Raw genomic sequence first — 20,341 nt, forward strand, 5'->3', positions numbered from 1 at the left:
GATATTCATTGTAAAGATCATTACAAATGAAAATGGTGACCAGGGTGCCTGGGTGGCTCAGTCAGGAATCTGACTCTTGGTTTCGGCTCAGGTCCTGATCTCAGGGTCGTGAGATGGAGCTGCGCTCCCTGCTCCGCGGAGAGTCTGCTGCAGGATTCTCTCCCTCTGCCCCTCCCCCACTCACTCTCGCTCTCTCTCAAATAAATAAATATTTTAAAAATTAAAAAAAAATGAAAATGGTTACCAAGGGAAGTTGTGGGATCTCCTCTTCTGTCTTTAAAAACAAGAACTATTTGCAATTGGGATAGAATCTGGCCCTACCTGAAGTCATTCTTCCAAGGCCTGGTCAATCATGAACACTGACGATTAGGGGTCCTTTGGCTCTGCAAGTACAGATAACGGTTGTCTCCTTTCCTCCTTCCTTCCATCCTCTCCCTTCCTTTCCTTTTCCTCCTTTATTTTTGAAACAACCAGAGGTGACGTGGGGCCAGGAAGAGGGGGTGATAGGGAAATGAATGAAAGTGGTCAAAAGGTACAAACTTCTAGCTGTAAGATAAATTAAGTTCTGGGGATGTAATGTATAGTGTGGTGACTATAGTAAAGAATACTGTATTGTATATTTGTAAATTGCTAAAAGAACAGATCTTAAAAGTTCTCATCACAAGGAAAAAAAAGTCTGTAACTATGTGAGCTGATGGACGTTAACTGAGCTTACTGTGGAAATAATTTTGCAATCCATACATATATCAAATCATTCTGCTGTACACCTTAAACTAATACAATATGTCAATTACATCTCAAGAAAATTAGAAAATTGGAAAAATGTTCATTACAAAGCAACCATTCATTGAGAAGAAAAATTAAACTATGTAGGCATATAGAAAGTAAAACAAGATTAAAGTTCTCACCTGCCATCTTCCCACTCCCTTTCTCCAGGTGGTAACCACTGATAATATTTTGATGTGTATCCTTTATGGCATTTCCTATGCATTTACAAAGAAAAAGGAAGAGAGAAGCAAAGAGAAGGAAGGGAGTTATTTTTACAGAACTGAGATAATATTATTCATGTTGTTCTATAGCCCGGTTCTTTCACATGAAACTATCTCACACACATAATATTTATACTTTCTCGTAGCAGCTGCACAGTATTTATTAACCTAGATGGCCACAATTTGTTAACCATGGCCCTATATTTTTTAAAGATTTTATTTATTTATTTGACAGAGAGACAGCGAGAGAGGGAACACAAGCAGGGGGAGGGGCAGAGGGAGAAGCAGGCTTCCCGCTGAGCAGGGAGCCCGAAGCGGGGCTCGATCCCAGGACCCTGGGATCGTGACCCGAGCCAAAGGCAGATGCTTAACGACGAGCCACCCAGGCGCCCCAACCATGGCCCTATTGATAGACATTTAACTGTCTCCAGTTTGTTCTTATTCCAAGCCAGGCTACAGTGAGGTCATTGCCCATATTTCTTTTTGTACTTAATGTGAATATTTCTAGGGACAGGTTTCTGCAAGGGGGATAGCTGGGTCAAAAGTATAGCAGTTACAGTTTTGATAGGCCCTGTCAAAGTGTCCTCCCAAGTCTCTAAGAAGTTACAGATCTACCAGTTATTAGTTTAGGGGTTTTTTTCTTTTTAATTCTTTCTGTGTAATAAAAACAATTCTTACTTCCACAAAACAAGCAAATGGAAGTGATGAATAGAGAATATACAAAGGCTTAAGGATCATCATTTAAGAATCCCTTTACACCTTTCTTTCAATGTTTTATGAAATTGTTACTTCATCTCATAAAGAGTGGCAAGGAGGAAACTGGTTTGTTTCTTGGCTTTTTTTTTTTTAAGACTTTATTTTTTTTTTCAGAGTAATTTCAGGTTCACTGCAAAAGTACATAGATTTCCCATATATTCCCTGCCCCATAGACTCCCCCATTATCAATAGCCCCAACCAGAGTGGTACATTTGTTACAATTGATAAGCCCACACTGACACATTATAATTACCCAAAGTCCATAGTAGACACTAGGGTTCACTCTTGGCGTTGTATATTCTATGGGTTTGAGCAAATGATAAATATCCATCATTATAATTTCCCCCCTCCCCAATCCCTGGCAACCAGTAATCTTTTTATTGCCTGCATAGTTTTGCCTTTTCCAGAATATCATATAGTTAGGATCATATCGTGTGTAGCCAATTTCAGACTGTTTCTTTCACTTAGTAATATACATTCAAGGTTCTTCCATGTCTTTTCATGGCTTGATAGCCCATTTTTTTTTATTATGTTATGTTAATCACCATACATTACATCATTAGTTTTTGATGTAGTGTTCCATGATTCATTGTTTGTGCATAACACCCAGTGCTCCATGCAGAATGTGCCCTCCTCAATACCCATCACCAGGCTAACCCATGCCCCCACCCCACCCCCCTCTAGAACCCTCAGTTTGTTGCTCAGAGTCCATAGTCTCTCATGGTTCGTCTCCCCCTCCGATTTCCCCCACTTCATTCTTCCCCTCCTGCTATCTTCTTCTTCTTCTTTTTTTTTTTAACATATAATGTATTATTTGCTTCAGAGCACTGTGAAGTGTGCAAGACTGTTGAATCACAGATATGTACCTCTGATAACCCATTTATTTTTAGTGCTGAATAATATTCTGTTGTCTGCATGTACCATTATTTATCCGTTCACCTACTGAAGGACACCTTGGTTGCTTCTAGGTTTTAGCACTTACCAATAAAACATCTTCGTGCAGGATTTTGTGTGAGCATCAGTTTTCAGCTCCTTTGGGTAAATGCCAAGGAGTGCAACTGCTGGATCATATGCTAAGAGTATGTTTCGTTTCATAAGAAATCACCAAACTCTTCCACAGTGCCTGTGGCATTTTGCATTGCCACCAATGATCAATGAGAGTTCCTGTTCCTCCAAATCCTCGTCAGCATTTGGTGTTGTCTGTGTTCTGGATTTTAGCCATTCTAATAGACGTGTAGTGATAGCTCGTTGTTGTTTTAATTTGCAATTCCCCAATGACATGCGACGTGAAGCATCTTTTCCTGTGCCTATTTGCCGTCTGTATGCCTTCTTTGGTAAGATGTCAAGGTATTATCCCATCTTTTAATCAGGTTGTTTTATTACTGAGTTTTAAGTGTTCTTTGTATATTTTGCATATATATTTTTTATATAATGCATATTTTGCATTTCTTTATCAGATGTGTCTTTTGCAAATATTTTCTCCCAGTCTCTGGCTGGTCTTCTCATTCTCTTGACATTATTTTTCAGAGAGTGAAAGTTTCTAATTTTCATGAAGTTTAGCTTATCCATTATTTCTTTCATGGATCATGCTTTTGGTATTGTATCTAAAAATTCATCACCATACCCAAGGTCATCCAGGTTTTCTCCTACATTATCTTTTATAATTTCAGTTTTATAGTTTCACATTTTACATTTAGGTTTTTGATCCATTTTGAGTTAATTTTTGTGAAGGATGTATCTGGATTCTTTTTTTTTTTTTTTTTTTGCATGTGGATGTCCAGTTTTTCCAACACCATTGGTTGAGGAGATTATCTTCTCTCCATTGTATTGTATTTGCTCCTATGTCAAAGATCAGTTGACTCTATGTGAATCTACTTCTGACCTCTCTATTCTGTTCCACTGATCTGCCTGTTTAGTACACTGTCGTGATTATTACAGCTTTTATAGTAAGTTTTAAAGCCAGGTAGTGTCCATCCTCCAATTTGTTCTTCCATGTTGTGTGGGCTATTCTGGGTCTTATGCATCTCCATAAAAACTTTGTAATCAGTTTGTCAGTGTCCACAAAATAACTTGCTGGAACTTTTGGGGGGTTGCATGGTATCTATAGATCGAGTTTAGAAAGAACTGACATTTTGACAATGTTGTTGGCTTTTTAAAAATTTTTTTGAAGTAAAATTCATATACAGTGAAGCTTAATATCTAAAGTGTACAATTCAATGAGTCTTGATAACTATAATAGAGAATATTTGTATCACCTCAGAAAATTCCATGTCAGCCACTTCCAGTAAATCCCAACCTCCATGAATATTCTCTTACACATCTTTTTGTGGACATATTTTCAATTCCTTTGAGTAAGTACCTAGGAGTAAAATTACTGAATGATACAGTAGTTGTATATTTAACTTCTTAAGATAATACCATATAGATGGTGCCATTTTATATTCCCACTAACACAGTATGATAGTTTTAGGTATTGCACGGTCTCACCAAGATTTGGTATGAAATGATATATTACTATGGTTTTAGTTTGCAATTCTCTGACAATGAATGACATTTGAGTATTCTTGTACATATCTTTTCTTTTGTGAAGTATCTGTTCTAGTATTTTATGAATTTTTAAATTTTTGTCTGGTTTTTAATTGTTGATTTGTAGGAGTTCTTTATGTATTCCCTATATAAGTCTTTTCTCAGAGATGTGCATTATATTTTTTCACAGTCTGTGGCTTATTGTTTTATTTTATTAATGGGTCTTTTAGATAAGCAGAAGTTTAGAAATTTTGACAAAGTCCAATTTATAAATTTCCCTTTTATGTTTAATGTTTTTGTCTCCTCATAAGAAATTGTTGCCAACCCATGGTCTCAAAGATATTCTCCTGTATTTTCTTCTAGAAACTTTCTAGTTTTAGATTCTAGGTTTAGATCTAAAAACTATCTCAATTAATTTCTGTGCGTGGTGAGGTGGGAGCTGAGGTTCCTATGGTTTTGATATGTTTATCCAGTTGTTCCAGTACTTTCATTAGCATAAAGTTATAATACTCCCTTATTTTCTTTTAGTATCATTTTAATGTCTATAGGATCAATAGTATTATTCTCTATTTCATTCCTGATATTGGTCATTTGTGCTTCTCTTTTTTTCTTGATCAGCTTTGCTAGTTTATAAATTTTATTTAATCTTTTCAAAGTAACTTCATCTTTTGTTAACTTCTATTTTCTATTTTATTGATTTTTCCTCTTTTAAAAAATTTGTATAAGTGAAATTTTTATATATGGCTTGATTTCTTCTTTTTTTAGAGCAATTTAAAGTAAAATCTTACATCATTGGTTTTATCTTTCTTTTATTAAAATATAATCATTTAATGTTTATTCCCTCTAAACACTGACTTAGCTGCATTCCACACATTTTGATATGTTATATGTTCACTATCATTTTTTTAAAATAGTTTCTAATTTTCCTTTTTTATTTCTCCTTTGACCCACAGTTCCTTTTGCAGTCTTCAAAGTATCTTACTGTTAAGTTCTACTTTAACTCCACTGTGTAAGAAAATAACTTGGTAAAATGTCAATCCTTTGAAATTTGACTTACTTTATGGCTCAGCATATTGTCTATCCTGATGAATATTCTATGTGTACTTGAAAAGAACATGTATTCTGAAGTTTTGGGGTGTAGCATTTTATAAATGTCCATTAGGTCAGACTGGTTGATAATGTTCAAATCTTCTATAGTCTTGACTTTTCATCTAGTTCTTCTATCAATTACTGAAACCATGATGTTCAAGTCTCTAACTGTGATTGTTGATTTGTTTATTTCTCTCCTTAGTTCTGTCAGTTTTTGCTTCATGTATTTTAAGACTATATTATTAACTGAATAAACATTTATGATTATTATGTCTTCCTATTGAATTGAGCATTTTATCATTATGGAATGCCTTTAAATTCTGGTAATACCCTTTGTGCAAAGTCCACATTTGCTTGGGTTAATATAGCCACACCATATTTCTTTTGCTTATAGTTTGCATGACTGTCTCTTCATTTTTATTCTCAACCTACTAGTCTTTTTATAGCTCTTATAGACTACATATGGTTGAATCTTGCTTTTTTTAATGCTATTTGGCAATATCTATCTTTTAATTGGTGCTGAGTTTATTTATATTTAATATTGATATAATTGAATTTAAGCTTACCATTTTTCTATTTGTTTTCTATTTGTCCTGTTTCCTTCCCTTTGTTTCTCCTTCCTTACACTATTTTGGGTTAATCACATTTTTAGAATATTCATTTTAATTCTGTATGGATTTGAACTCTACCTTTTTGTGTTGTTTAAGTTATTGCTCTAGGAATTAAACTATGCATTCTTAACTTACCATGGCCTTAGAGTGAATATTTTACTCCCTCATGTAAAATGTAAAAATCCAGCAACAGTAAAATTCCATAAATGCCCAGTTATATATTACATATGTGTGTATTATAAGTACCAAAATACAATGTTATAAACTTTGTTTTAAACAGTGAGCTCTTTTTTTTTTTAAATGGAAGAAAACATATTTTACATTTATCAACTTTTGTATAACTATTTCTGGTATTCTTTCTTGCTTCCAGTGATCTGAGTTTGTCCCTGTGATCATTTCCAATTAGCCTGAAAAGTTTTATTCAACGTATCTTTAGGAAGTCAGACATTACCTTCATTTCTGAAGGATAGTTTTGCTGGATGTAGAATTCTAGATGAGCCAAATTTATCATTCAGCACTTTAAAGACGTTCAGTTGTTTCTGTTGAAAAGCCAGTGATAATCTGCATCACTGTCCCTTTATGTGATGGCTTTTTCCTCTGACAGCTTTTCAGGATTTTCTCTTTATTGTTGGTTTTCAGAAACTTGGCTAAACTGGGCCTAGATGTGGGGTTTTTTGTACTTACCTTGCTGAGATGCTTGGATCTATAATTTGATGTTTTCTAACAAATTTGGGTGATTTTCCTCTATTTATTAATTTTTTTTCTCTTCCTCTCTCCTCTTCTTCTGGGAACCCAAGTAAATTATTTTTAGACTGATATTTTCCTACAGGACCCTAAAGTTCTTTTCACATACTTGTAAAACTTTTTTTTCTCTATTCTTCAGATTGGATAGTTTCTATTGATGTCTTTAAATTTCCTGACCCTTTTTACTACTCTTAAGCCTACCTGTTGAATTTTATTTTAAATGTTATATTTTTCAGTTCTAAAATTTCCATTTGGTTCATTTTTATAGTTTTCGTATCTTGGCTGTAATTCCCAACATGTCTGCCCATTATTATTATCTTATTCTTTAAGTCCTTTTAAAATTTATAATAGCTGCATTAAAGTCTTTGTAGCATCTTGGTCATCTTTTGTCATTTACTATTTTGTCACATTTTTTTTTCTTCATATGTCTAGTAATTTTTATTGTATACTGGACATTGTAAAGGATTCATTATAGACTCTGGTTTCTGTTATTTTCCTCTGAACAGTATTGAATTTTGTTCTAGTTGGCAATTATATTGCTGGCTGATCACCCTGAACTTGGAGAGACTTGGCTTGAGGCTTTGATGGGGTCTGTTTCAGTTTTGTCATTAGGCCTAGGGCAAATCCCTTAAATATGATATCTAGTCTTCATATGTAGGGTATGACTTTCTAGAGTTTAAGTAAAAATCTTGAAAAATTATGAAGCTCCTCAAAGCTTCATATTTGAAGCATGACTCAGATTCTACACTCTGTCTCCATGCAGTGGACAGAAGCTGAATCTCTGTTCTATTCTTTCAGCCTCCCAGCTGTAGTTTTCCATGGGGCAACTTGGAATCTCCCCTGCATGTGTGTAGTTCAGGGGTTAGCCAAGGATTTGAGAGGATGATATAAGTAGATTTGGGGACTACTCCCTCTATAGTCCCTCTTTCTGGGATTTTCACTCCTCAATTTCCAGTCACTATGATAGCTCCCAAAGTCCATTCTCCAAATCCTCAGGCCAATAAGACTATGACTTTCTGCTTGAGTTTTAGTTGTCTTGTACCAAGTGGACTCTAGAGCATCCTCAAGAAAATCCATAAACATATGGATCTTATCCAGTATGGTTCCTTACTTCAAGGATCAAACTCCCTCCGGTTTCTGCCTGCTTTTGTCTCTGTCCAATATGTTTAAATAGCTGTCCTTTAATATTTTTGTCTAGACTTTATAACTGCTATCTGTAGGGAGGATAGTCTAGTACATGGTACTCCATTATGACCAGAACCAGAATACACACCCATAACTTTTTCATTTGATTTCATCCAAGTAAGAGCTGTCTTCTTTACTTGCAGCAAAGATTGCAGCAGTTTGAAATTTGGGATGAGCCTTTCATTTTTCAGTCAGTGGTTTCCACTGGTAGATCATCATTGCTTTACTAAAAGGTAGATGCTCCAAACAGAGAACCAAATGCTTGCCTTCCTTGAGACAAGCTCAAAAGAAATACCAAGTCTGCTTTTGCTTAATTTAGAATTTGTCATAGGGAGAAGCTGAGGACAATAGCCTTCTAAAACTCTTCAGCCTGAAAGATGGGAGTTTACTGTCCATGTGGCCTCTCCGTTTTACAAATAATCCTTTGAAAGCATCTCTATGACTGACCATTTATGTAAATAAGGGGAAGCCTTTGTTTTAATTCGTTTTACTGGGTATACTAGACAAATTAAGGGAAGGAGAGCCAGGTAAAAGAATTTAGTAAGCTGGGAAGTGCCGGGTGTTTCTTTTGTAGGATGTGGTTTAGAGATTCCTGGTTGGAATGGCCCATACCATAAGAGTTCCGGGTGGGTGCCATGCCACACAGGAGACAATTGTACCCTGCCCCTGGGAGTAAGCCAGAGAGCTAACAAATTCAGTGTGCATTGAAATGCTTCATCAACAGGCCTTCTGCAGGGCCTGCCCTCTCTGCTGGGTCACTGACCTTTATAAGTGCACAGTCATGGCCACCGCCTGACAGGCATGAAAAGAAGACAGACAATGGACGAGAAGGAGACATGCACAGAGGGGGAAAATGCACTCATTCAAGGGATTTACTGGTCAGAGATGTCATGTCCTATGTCCCAACTCCAGAATGCAAGTGATGGTGTTTAAACCGTGCATACCAGGCCAAAGAAGTATAAAAAAATGATTATTATTAACATAAAAATATCTCTGAAAATCATGATCAGTTTTGCAGCAGCAAAGAAAAATGTAGAAAGTTGTTCTTTGCTATAAAATTCTTTTACCAACTTCTAAAAGTTGTAGATCATTAAAATTGATTAGAGTGTCATACAGTCTGATTTCAAAGGCATTCCAGACTCCAAAGACAGCATCATACGGTGGCTTGCAAGTGGGAGAAAAAAAATGAATTTGGGTCCTGAGTTTGTCACAAAGTAGTTGTGTAACCTTTGGCGACTTGCTGCAAACCCTCGTTCTCCGTCTCTGTATTAAGTGCTCGTATAGTACAACGACCCTATTTCCCTAATATTTGAGGACATCTGTTTGTTACTGTCTTTTTGCATTCTCAGGTGATTTGTACAGCTTCCTGTTCAGGAAGTTTGAAAACCATGTTCACACAGTGGTTTTCAAAACAAGCTTCTGGACCCTAAATTTTTCCTCATTCAATAAGATGCCCTGGTAATATGTAGAATATGTAGAATACTACATATTAGAATTCCGTGTAGGCCTGTATTTATTTTTATGTTATTTTTTAAAGGAATCTACTACTAGGGGAAAAAGCATCTGAAAACCCATTCTCAAGGATGTTCTTTCTATCTCCAAAGGCCTGTAATTCCTGTAGTAAAAAAAGGAATGCATAAATTTGTACCTTTTATTGATAAACATTTTTCAGGGACTTCTATCAGTGATAATAAATTACATGGCTCTATTATTCTTGGGCAAAATACTATTCTGATAGAAAAATGATGTATTATAGATCCATATGGAGAGAGACATGTTCTGAGAAGCCTGGTCTGGAATAGGAGCCCTGTCCTAGATTGCTTTTACACCCCTCCCCACTACAGAGACAGGTCCCATCGAGTGATTTTGTCAGCTAGTTCTGTCCATATTTCATGGTCTCTAAGTCTCACCACCCTCATCTGGTTACATTAGCCTAAGGACATCTCAAAAATGGCAAGATGCCTGGGCTTCCACCCCTAAGTGCCTCACAACCCACCTTGCGTCTTGGAGAACTTCTCTCGATGATCAGTGATTCAGGGAAAGTAATCTACTTTTAACACTAACTGAACCCAGACATAATTATGTGCATATGTCTGCAGAAAGAACAAGCATATGATGCATTTCAAAACCAAATACAAGTGATTTCTATTATTGATCATCAAGAAGTAATCTTTCTTACTACTCCCTTCTACAAATACATGGTAACTAAAGAGGTAAAGTGTGTGAGCAATCTGCAAGTGGGTTCCCAAATCCAAAGCACATAGCTGATACTTATAGTAGTTTTCACCCAAGAACCTACTCCCATATGAGGTAGTAATTCTTTATTCCCAATGTGCAAAAGTAAAGAAATTTAGTTCTGGAAAGGATGATGTCAAAGTTCATTTTAAGATGCAGGTAATCATCCTTCTCTGCTAAAGAGACTGAACCATCTATGACAGAACAGAACTGTTTGATTAAGAGTTAAGGTGAAAGCCTTGTTCATCTTCTGGAAGAAGAGGATGATGCTTCCTTGTTAGTCCCTAAGCCTGTGTGATTGGAATAACCGTTCCCGGGGCTTCATGAGAAATGCTGGAAGGGCAATCCTTGTCTTTAATATCTTTAGTCCCCAGATACAAAGGTGCTGGACCACCCTCTAGGAGCTTTTATTCTGTTGCATGAAGACTCTTGTAAGATTCATGTAACCTAAAATATCACAGTCATATACTGAATACTTTGCACAGTTAGGTTTTTTAGATACATTTTCCGTTTAGATACAATTTCTCCATTCCTTTTTTGATTTCTCTATTCCTAAAGATTTTCTTGCTGGGGCAGAGGGGGAGCCGCATTTAAATGTAATAGAGAAGACTCTTAGTATTCTGAGGGAAGTGAGTATGCTAACCCCACCCACGACATCAGGAGAAGCTTCCTGTGTGAGGTGGGATTTAAGTCATATTAATTTGTCCCAGACCACACCAAAATTAAGCTGTTCACATCCAAAACATTCCATGAATTCAGTTGCGAGGAGGAATTTTTTCAGCCATGTTATGGATTCATATTTCTCTCCTCTCCCAAGAAGGTCTGGGTGTCCTTATAAGGGAGAACGCCCTGTTTCCCACAGTGTGGAGAGCTAAATAAATACTCTCTCACAGTCAATGCAGAGGTAACTTTTTTTTAATGGATTAGAAAAAAAAAAAAAAAGGCAGTTCTGAGAGCCCATCACTGTTTCAGCATCCCCATTCAGAGAGGGGGCTTTTGTCTCTCTCTCAGTGGGAGCTGCCATTTTAATGGGGCCTCCAGCAGGGGCCCAGTTTGATGATGTGAAGTAGGTCTGGAAGAATCGAGGGATTTTTTTTTTTTAATTTAGATTTTGCTTAATTTAACTATCCCAGCTTTCAAATGAACTGAAATTTTAAAAATAAATACATGGTAAATGTCCCTCAAAAGCTGCTACCAGATAATTTCAACAATTTCTCATTTCTGAAGTTCTCTCACTTGAAAACCAACTCCTTGAAGTTCTGACAAGCATTAGGGCACCCCCCCCTTCTGTTTGCAAAAATGAAAATCAAGAGAATTCATTCTTAAAAATAGGCCTACAGTATACACACGTCCTTGGACACAAGCATGCACTCCTAAGCGCTAGATGAAAGCATCTTCCAAAAATTGCTTTTAGCTGATTGGTGATGCCAAGTCAGAATTGGAATGGCTTTGTGGTAATTCTGGGGTTTCCCTCTGGCCTGAGTCAAGAGCACAGAGGTACGCTGAGTCCTCCCCCGCCCCATAGCCCCAGGCGTGCCAACGTTACACCCCGAGCCCTGGTCCCACAGGGTGGGGGTGGGGGGGCGGATTCCAACCGCCACAACACACTTTCTAGATAAAACTGTTGCTCTCGGTAACAAGGCCAGAACCTGTAGAGCCAAAGCGGCCCACAGGCGGCTTTCTGAACGCCTTGGCCTGGGACCTGCCCTCCTCCCCCCGCTCCCCACCCCGGCCCACGCCAAGACCTCAAGGCCACACACTGGCTGCTCCTGGCAGCTGTGCTCCCAGATGCCAACCGCTGGAATGTGTTTTATGTTCCTGAGCCTCTGCCTGGCTGGCCTCACTGGCTTCAGTGCTGGGCTACGGCAGCAGGAGGACTGGGATGAGATCAGTTTACAGATGGGCCTTTCACCCTCACAGGAACTGCCTGCCTGCACAGCTTCTGAGCAGGGGGCACACGTGAGCTCCTCTCTGGGGCTACAGGACCACGGTTCTCTTTGGCCTGAGTTTCTGTGGTACGTGGCTGACTGCATGGGCCTGCCGCACCATCCCAGTACCCGGGAGAGAGCGTGTGTGCGCACCTATGTGAGCTCATGTGTATACATACAGGGGCTCGTTCTTTGCAGAAATGAATGAATGGATGAATTAATGAATTTTTTTCAGTCCAGTTGACACACAATGTTAAATCAACTTCCGCTGTACAACACAGCGACTCAACAGCTCTGCGTTATGCTGTGCTCATCACAAGCGCAGCTGCATCTGTCACCATGAGACACTACTACAGAGTCGTATCATTAGCTCTATTCCCTATGCTGTGCCTTTTATTCCGGTGAATAATGAATTTTTAAAAAGAGGGTGGAAGAATGGACGCATTTCTGAAAAAAGCAGATATCTAGGAAAGTGCAACAGGCCCATATGTGTTTTTATAACCTACCTCTCCAAGACTGCATTCTTGGGGAATTCCCTCCCATAAAGATATCTTGCAGCCAAGCAACCCATAAACAAGAAAGCTCTCCTTGATGGGGTTGAAAGTGGGGAGAGAAAAACAAAAGAAGAAAAACTGTCCCTGTGAAATAATTTGAAATTCAGCTTTGCATGTTTCTCAGTAACTGAGTTCCCAGGAATTGGGGGATGAGAGTGGCAGGGGAAAAACCCATCGGTCTTAGTGCTGCACGTCTTAGAAGCAACCGTGACGTCTGGCTGGGGGTCTGCGGTACGTGTTTGTGTCACACACAAAGTTCTCACTCATCATATATAATAACATTTGCTCTCATGTCATTGCATCATGTCATCCATTGGCAAGTTGGTCCAAAGCTTCCCCTGCCTGCCAAGGTAGCCCTTTGGAATGTTAAAGTATGAGGCCTTCCACCAGCAAGAGCTTGGATGATGATAAAACAACCGTGTTACCTCTTTTTTTGCCTTTTCTACGCTTCCCATAGAAAATGACAGTGGCAGAGTCCGGACGCTAGGAAACAGCTGAGCGAGGGATGAAAAGTCAGGCACGGCAGTCCCAGTTTCACACGCAATGCACTTTTGGAGAAGACATGTAAAAGTGGACATCCACTCCTAACGTACAATCTTGCCAGTGGATATGCTCTAACTTTTAAAGGAATTTAAATTATAAATGTGTTACTTTCTTGTAAAAGAAAAAAAGAATACAGAAATGTTTAAAATAAAAAGTGCACATTTTACTCTCATTCCTTCTCCTCAGAAATGATCACTTACAAGTCTATGAGTATCGGGGCGCCTGGGTGGCTCAGTTGGTTAAGTGACTGCCTTCGGCTCAGGTCATGATCCTGGAGTCCCTGGATCGAGTCCCGCATCGGGCTCCCTGCTCGGCAGGGAGCCTGCTTCTGCCTCTGACCCTCCCCCCTCTCATGCTCTCTATCTCATTCTCTCTCTCAAATAAATAAAATCTTTAAAAAAAAAAAAAAACAAGTCTATGAGTATCCTTCCAGTCTTTTCATACATGAACATAAATGATGTACATGTATATGTGTGTTACATCTACATGTAAAGGGAAATAGATATGTAACGTATCTACATAGAGAGGATCTATTCTCTTTAATGGGATGTTGTTAAACATATTGTTCTGTCACTTCCTTCTTTTTACTCAAAAATGTATATCAGGGACAGCTTTTCTTATCAGTATATACGTTCTTAAATGGGTCTGTAATATTCCAGAATATCAGTGTACTGTGGTATAGTCCTTCTTATATTTATGGTTTTAAATTAAGTTATCCCAACTTTTTCAGGAATACAAAAAAATGCTGTCGTAAACGTTCTTGCATATACATCACCAATTTTAAGCATAGCATATTTGGATGCCCTTGCTCTGTGCAAGCAAACTATCAGTTGAGCAGACAAACTACAAGAAGTGAATTATGGGTATTGCATCAGGTATAAATCTGCAAGCTGCAAAGCAATGAGTTGCCACTGGCTTGTAGAAACAGTAGACTCACTCAAAGTTGCATTTGGGTGTGAAATGTATTATTTTTCGTAGTGGTGAGACTCTTCGTTCTCACAATATCTTCATAAGATAACATACCTGTAGGTATGCAGAGCTCTTCTCCAACTTTATAACTAACGGAGGTGTGGAATTGGCTCCCCCATATAACTCTGAAATAATAAGAACAGGAATAGTCGTAGGGTTTTCTGCAGCTGAAAAGATCAGCATTTGCTACAACCTGCATCCGTATTTGTCTCCATTTCGCAAGGCCGGAAGTTGAAAATTACAATTTATTTTTCCTTCAGTTTGATATCCTCTCTATTCTACCTTCTTTTATTGTGTATTCTTCTTGAAGGTCCCTCACATCGTTATTAATTGGGTCTAGAGTCATTCCTTTATTCATTCAATGATTGATATACAACAGGATATAATAGAGCTCAATAATCTCCAGTATACCAGGAAAACGTTGTCACCATTCACCATCTGGGCCAATGGATCCTTTTTCTTCATTTATGTTTTTATACTTTTAAGTCATTTGCAAATAATATATGAAAATAAAGGGATAGTAAAAAACGGTTTTGTTTGAAATCTTAAGAATTTAAACATAGAAAATATATTTCATATTTTTCTGCTTTTGAAACTATACATGCCCCAGATGGGTAGTATCTTTAAAATCCAATTAACTGTCCATCACCTGTCATGCAGGAGCCTGGATCATTTCTATACTATAAATACTGATTTCGGATTTCAAATACCTCTGTAGTAGGTTTTAGCTTATCATTATTCCTGGTTTGTGTGGTGTTTGGCATTATCAAAATGCAGTACAGGTCTGGACATATATCTAAGGTAAAATTGGTCTATCACATTAGTTTCTGCACTGGATAGAAATGGAAATTAACAGGTTATTGTTTGCACATACTCGAAACCAAGTGTCATATATTTCTAGGACTCATCCAGAATCTTACCGTGTTGTGCAGTTTTAGTTTGTGTAGGAGTATGAATACAGAGTATTAAGTTTCAGCGAGCCTCCTACTGTAAGAAGTATCTGAACTCTAATGCCCACTCTTTTCCCAGTGAAGAGTCCTGATACCACTCTAGCTGCATTCCCAGTATAAATAAAAGTATTTATAGGGCCTTCGGGAGCCTACATTAGGCAGGTAACCATGTCCTGAAGGACTGAGTACAGGTCTCTCACTCATTCATTTGGAATTTCTCATAGGAATCAGAGTACCTTACTCCTTGCTGCTACACCAAAAGCTTTTTATTCTCTTTACTTGCTCTTTGCCCACCCTTCCCCTCTTTTTTTTTTTCTTCTTACAACCCAGGATTCACATCATAATGGATTTTATGGTTTTGCCATACAGAGGTGGTTCAAACTCCCTTTAAACCAGACTGATTGCTTCCATGGAATAACTTCATCCCCATCCTTTGCCGATTATAAATCATCAGAGAATAAACTCTAAGCCATTTTTAGATAAAAGGGAAAATCTAAACCGCCAGGATCGTTAGCCATAGAGACTTGTGTACCACCGCTTGGTTTGGTGAACAAAATCCTAGGCTGGAGGTGTAGGTGCTGGTTCTCCCACCTACGAGGCAGGTGACCTTGGGCCACTCTTAACTTCTCTAAGCCTCAGTTCCCTGTCAGTAAAATGAGCATAAAATCTACTTCACTGGATGATGTCAATGATTAAATGAGATTAAAAGAGAAAAGCTCTATAAATGTGCCTACCACAGTGCCCGGTCCACTGTGAAAGGGGCCGATAGTGTTTATGAAATCTAATTCCTTTTAAAAAACAATCTCATTTAGAGAATAATAAAGCTACACGTTGCACGAAAATGATTAGCCCTTCCAAAGCTCCAAGATTTTGATTTATAATAAAATATTTTGTTCTTATATAATACCATTTTAAGTGAAATATGGTGGTTTTATACAAAGTAACTGGTGAAGGTTTGAATAATTTTGTGTTTATGTAATTTCATTAGGTTTTTGTATATCCTAATTTAATAAGAGAAGGCAAAGGAGGTATACTCATTTGATTACTGAAGGAGAAGAGAATTTTTTCAATCAAGTTCTTACAAGCCAATTTTCATTATTCCAGAATATTCATTTTTATGGAATGACTCTTGTCCTCAGTCAGGTCATAAAGGTGTGTTTGACTGAATTTGAGACCCAGTTACTTTCGGGGAGCAGGGTGCAATCTTGAATCTCAATCAAGAGAGGATTTGAAATTAGGGTTGCTGGTATGTGATTATTTTCACCCTGTCAGAATGATATTTTACTTAGAATTCCAATTGTTCACTTAGTTTTTCTCCTTTAATCCATTATTCACCATCTTCCTTCCTAATTCCTCTAAAACTCTCTCCTCTGTCATCCCTACCAAATCATGAAATGAAGTGATTTGTGAGAGGAGGATGCTTGAGGTGTCCTTCACATACCGCACTATCACCGGTATTTGAAATCCCACTCTTCTCATGTTTTGGTTTGTTAGATTCAGAGTTCCACGAGTACAGAAATTTTATCAGCTTCTAATACTACTGTACATATAGTGAGCACTTAACGCAGGACCTGATATAAAGCAGGTGCCCAATAAGAGTTTGTTGAATGAATGAGACACTTTTAAGTTTCTTACCATGATTTAATAATGCAAATACCTTCAGTAATAATAATATAATCTGCATATCCATCACTAGAACCTTAATGGACTCGAGGTATTTAGATGTATGTCCACTACATGGGGCGCCTGGGTGGCTCAGTTGGTTAAGCGACTGCCTTCGGCTCAGGTCATGATCCTGGAGTCCCTGGATCGAGTCCCGCATCAGGCTCCCTGCTCGGCAGGGAGTCTGCTTCTCCCTCTGACCCTCCTCCCTCTCATGCACTCTGTCTCTCATTCTCTGTCTCTCAAATAAATAAATAAATAAATAATCTTTAGATGTCCACTACATGCCACAACCATGCTAGTCCCCTCCGTACAATGCACTTAGCAGCTATGATAAGGAATCATTTTTTTCTGAGAGCAGGTATTATTCGGGAGGGAGGAAGAGGATGTGTCTAGGGACCCAGAGCATCTTGGGAGGGAGAATCATACAAGGGAAAGCTAATAATAATAATAATGGCTTTCATTTACTGAGTTCTAACTGTGGAATAGACATTATCCCATTTAACCTTCGTGCCAACACTATGAGGTTATTTCCATTTGACAGATAAAGAAACTGAGGTTTACAAATGTTAAGGAACTCCCCAAGGACATGCTGTTGATCTATGGCAAGGCTTAGCTTTGAAACAATTTTCTGACCCCAAAGCCTTGTCTCTGGTCACAATGTTCCTGGCCTTTAATTCTATGGGGTCAGAGGGCTCCCGGGATAGGGTGAGGTGGGGGTAGAAGCAAAGGGAGGTGTAAGCTGCTGGTGCCGCCAGACCAACCTCGTCTACATCATAAGGTTGTTTAGAATATGCTCCATTCAGGAGGGAAGATAATTAATATTCATAGAGTTTAATTATCCAGGCTTACTCTTTCTGAAAGTCACTTGGGACAACCCAGGATACTAGACAACATGCTCACCCTTGGAGGCTTATGACTGAACCTTGGGATTTGCGCGGGAAATAGCAAGGTCCTGAGATCTAGAACTATTTTAGCAAGTATGTATTAGCCATAATGTGAGAACCTTATATTCCCTACCACTGAAGTTGACTCAACTGCTTACCTCAGCTGCTTCCCAGTCTTCTGAGAAAGCAATGGCAAATTCTAGAAAGTTGCATGTGTTAGGGCAGTGAGGACAAGGTGTCTCCTGCTGTCTACACAGATTCTGAGGCTTTAAACCAAGCCAGCGAATGCCTGCATATGGACGTAAACCCCAGCAGCAGAGAGGCCTGACTTGCCACACCGTGGGATAAGGCGTATCAGCTGTGTCTAATGAAGCAGTGAAACTGGAATTTGTCTGCATGAGGGTTTGTGTCTGAAGAACAGAGAGTGGGCTTTTGGAGGGAGAACACGAAGAAGTATGTGGTGTGAATCGCCGGTTCTAGTTCCTTACCTCAGCCCCGTCGACTCATATCTGAGCCCTGAGGAGGCAAAACCTGAAGGAAGAGTTTTCCTGAGAAACTCTGTGAGGCTGGAGGTATGAGCCATACTGCTTGGGGCCCGGTGGCCAAGTAGGACAGTCAGGTAGGAAGAATACTCTCTCCATCTTGGGGGGTTAGAGACAGCAGCATTCTCTCCTTCACAGAGAGCTCAGGGCACTGCACCTGCCCTGGCGCATTAAGGACTGGCAGCTTGAAAAGCACTGAGGGACCTCTGTCCCAGACAAAGGCATCAGTGCCCACAGGTGCGCTGTGGCCTTGGCATGGTGGTACCATTCAATGCCTTCAAAGGTGTCTGAAACCAACAGAGAAGCTATAGAAATATCCCATGAAGATATTGGGTGTGAGTTCCCATTAGAAAGCCCCACAGCCTTCTGTGAATAAATTCCAAAGTTGCTGAAGATTCTGTGTTGGGAGGTAGTTCAAAGAGCTAAATGCCTTGAATAATGACTTCAAATGGGACCCACAAAGGCTTGTGTTATCCAGAAAATGGAATTTTATGCTACTAAAAATAAGTTTTGAGAATCCCAGACCCACTCATAGAAAAATGGCCTGGAGCCTCTCACTTCCTTACCTTTCTTATCAACTCCTGTCCCCTTCTATCATCCCAGCCTTTCTTGTCCTGGGCTATCCATATCCGCTCTTCCCTGATGAAGGATGCACCGGGCTTCTCCCGATTTGATCTTTCCCTTTCTTGAACACTGTTGACTATGGATTACTCCATCCCTCCCCAGTGTTGGTCCCTCTCAGAAGGAGCCCCATTCCTCTGCCTCGCTTCGTCCTGCCTCTCACAAGGGGAATCAAACATAGAGAGAGAAACTTTCCACACTAAGCTTTAGTGAAAGCAGACAGCAAGTAATTGAGACCCTCCACGTAAAAGCAAAAAAACAGACATCTGTAGTTTACATGATACATGCTTCTGGGTTAAAGGACAGTATATTACAAACATAAATGACACTTTCAGAGAAGCATATTGTATATATTATAATTCTTAACATTATAAAACAAGAATGTTAAAGTCCCCTAAAGAGAAAAGAGACCATCTGTTGGTTTGTGACGTGAAGCAGAGGGAACAGTATCTGAGAAGGGCTTAAGTTTCTATTCCTGATATTGTCACCAATTCAGTCATAACTTGAGTGGTCTGAGAAGGATGTTTTCAAATCCTCAGGTGACATGGTATTTAGGAAGCACCACAGAAATAATGGAGTACTTCAGAATTCACCCCAGTGATTGAGCATCAGTTGTGTTCCTGGCATACACATCATCCCATGTGTTGTCAAATGTCACCCTCTCACCCAGGCAAAGAAATTATGAGAACCAAACTTTTTCCCTCCTAGTTTTTCCCTGATGTCGCTGTTTCCATTATTGTCTGGCACAAGATTATTTCAAAGCTTTTGCATCGCGTTCCGAGGTCTTCCAGTGGAAAGAATCAAATAAGGGAAGCCTATAATCTCACCCTCTCATCCAAAGGGACTTTGGCTCTATGATACAGACTACTTATGGCTGTCTTAAAGTGCAGCAGCCACCAGCTCTCCCATGGGCCCTCTCAATGAGAGCCCCGAGGGTCTGGGAATCTGCATTTTAACGTACTCCATGGGTATTCTGAAATTCGAAAACAACTGCCCCAGAATATCTTGTTTGCTATAAAAATATGAGACAATGCTCCACAAACACCATGTTCTTATGTTCTTCATATAATCTTAGAGGTTGAAATGAATAGAATGAGGATATTTGTTGTTTTGTTTGTGAAGCTTTGTTTCTTTTTTAAGGAGTGAAAGATATGCGAATAGTTGGAGAGCAAAGCATGTATGACGAAGATCTAAGAAAATGAATTGTACATGTCCTCCAAAGGGGGATTATACAGTAGGACCTACACATTTTTACAACCTGGATTAAGCCTGTTCTTATGGCATCATACAATTAGAATTTGTGAGAGAAGGATTACCTCACTGGGAAATCAAAGCAAAACAGCTTTCAAAATATCGTATGTCTTTTCTCACAGACATAATACACAAAAAAAACTAGGCAAATTCACCCAGTGGACACTGTTTATTACAACATACTTTCAGTAAAGCCTCTTTGGACTAGATCAGCTCATAGCAGCTTGACATGAATGCCCAAACATCGGAACAGCTGCTCTATAAGTAAAAGATCTTGTTACATTTTCATTAACCAACCA

The 20,341-nt window shown here is 38.9% G+C and overlaps 1 pseudogene; it reads left to right on the top strand.

Annotated features, from left to right (window-relative positions):
• The window catches only part of LOC123842606 (sterile alpha motif domain-containing protein 9-like), a 50,227-nt pseudogene extending 30,234 nt beyond the window's left edge, over positions 1-19,993 (top strand).
• Positions 19,994-20,341: the final 348 nt, after the last annotated feature.

Source organism: Mirounga angustirostris, unplaced genomic scaffold, assembly GCF_029215605.1.
Source record: "Mirounga angustirostris isolate CCGP_5_RB_7025 unplaced genomic scaffold, mMirAng1.0.hap1 SCAF_12, whole genome shotgun sequence".
In the NCBI taxonomy this organism is placed as follows: domain Eukaryota; kingdom Metazoa; phylum Chordata; class Mammalia; order Carnivora; family Phocidae; genus Mirounga; species Mirounga angustirostris.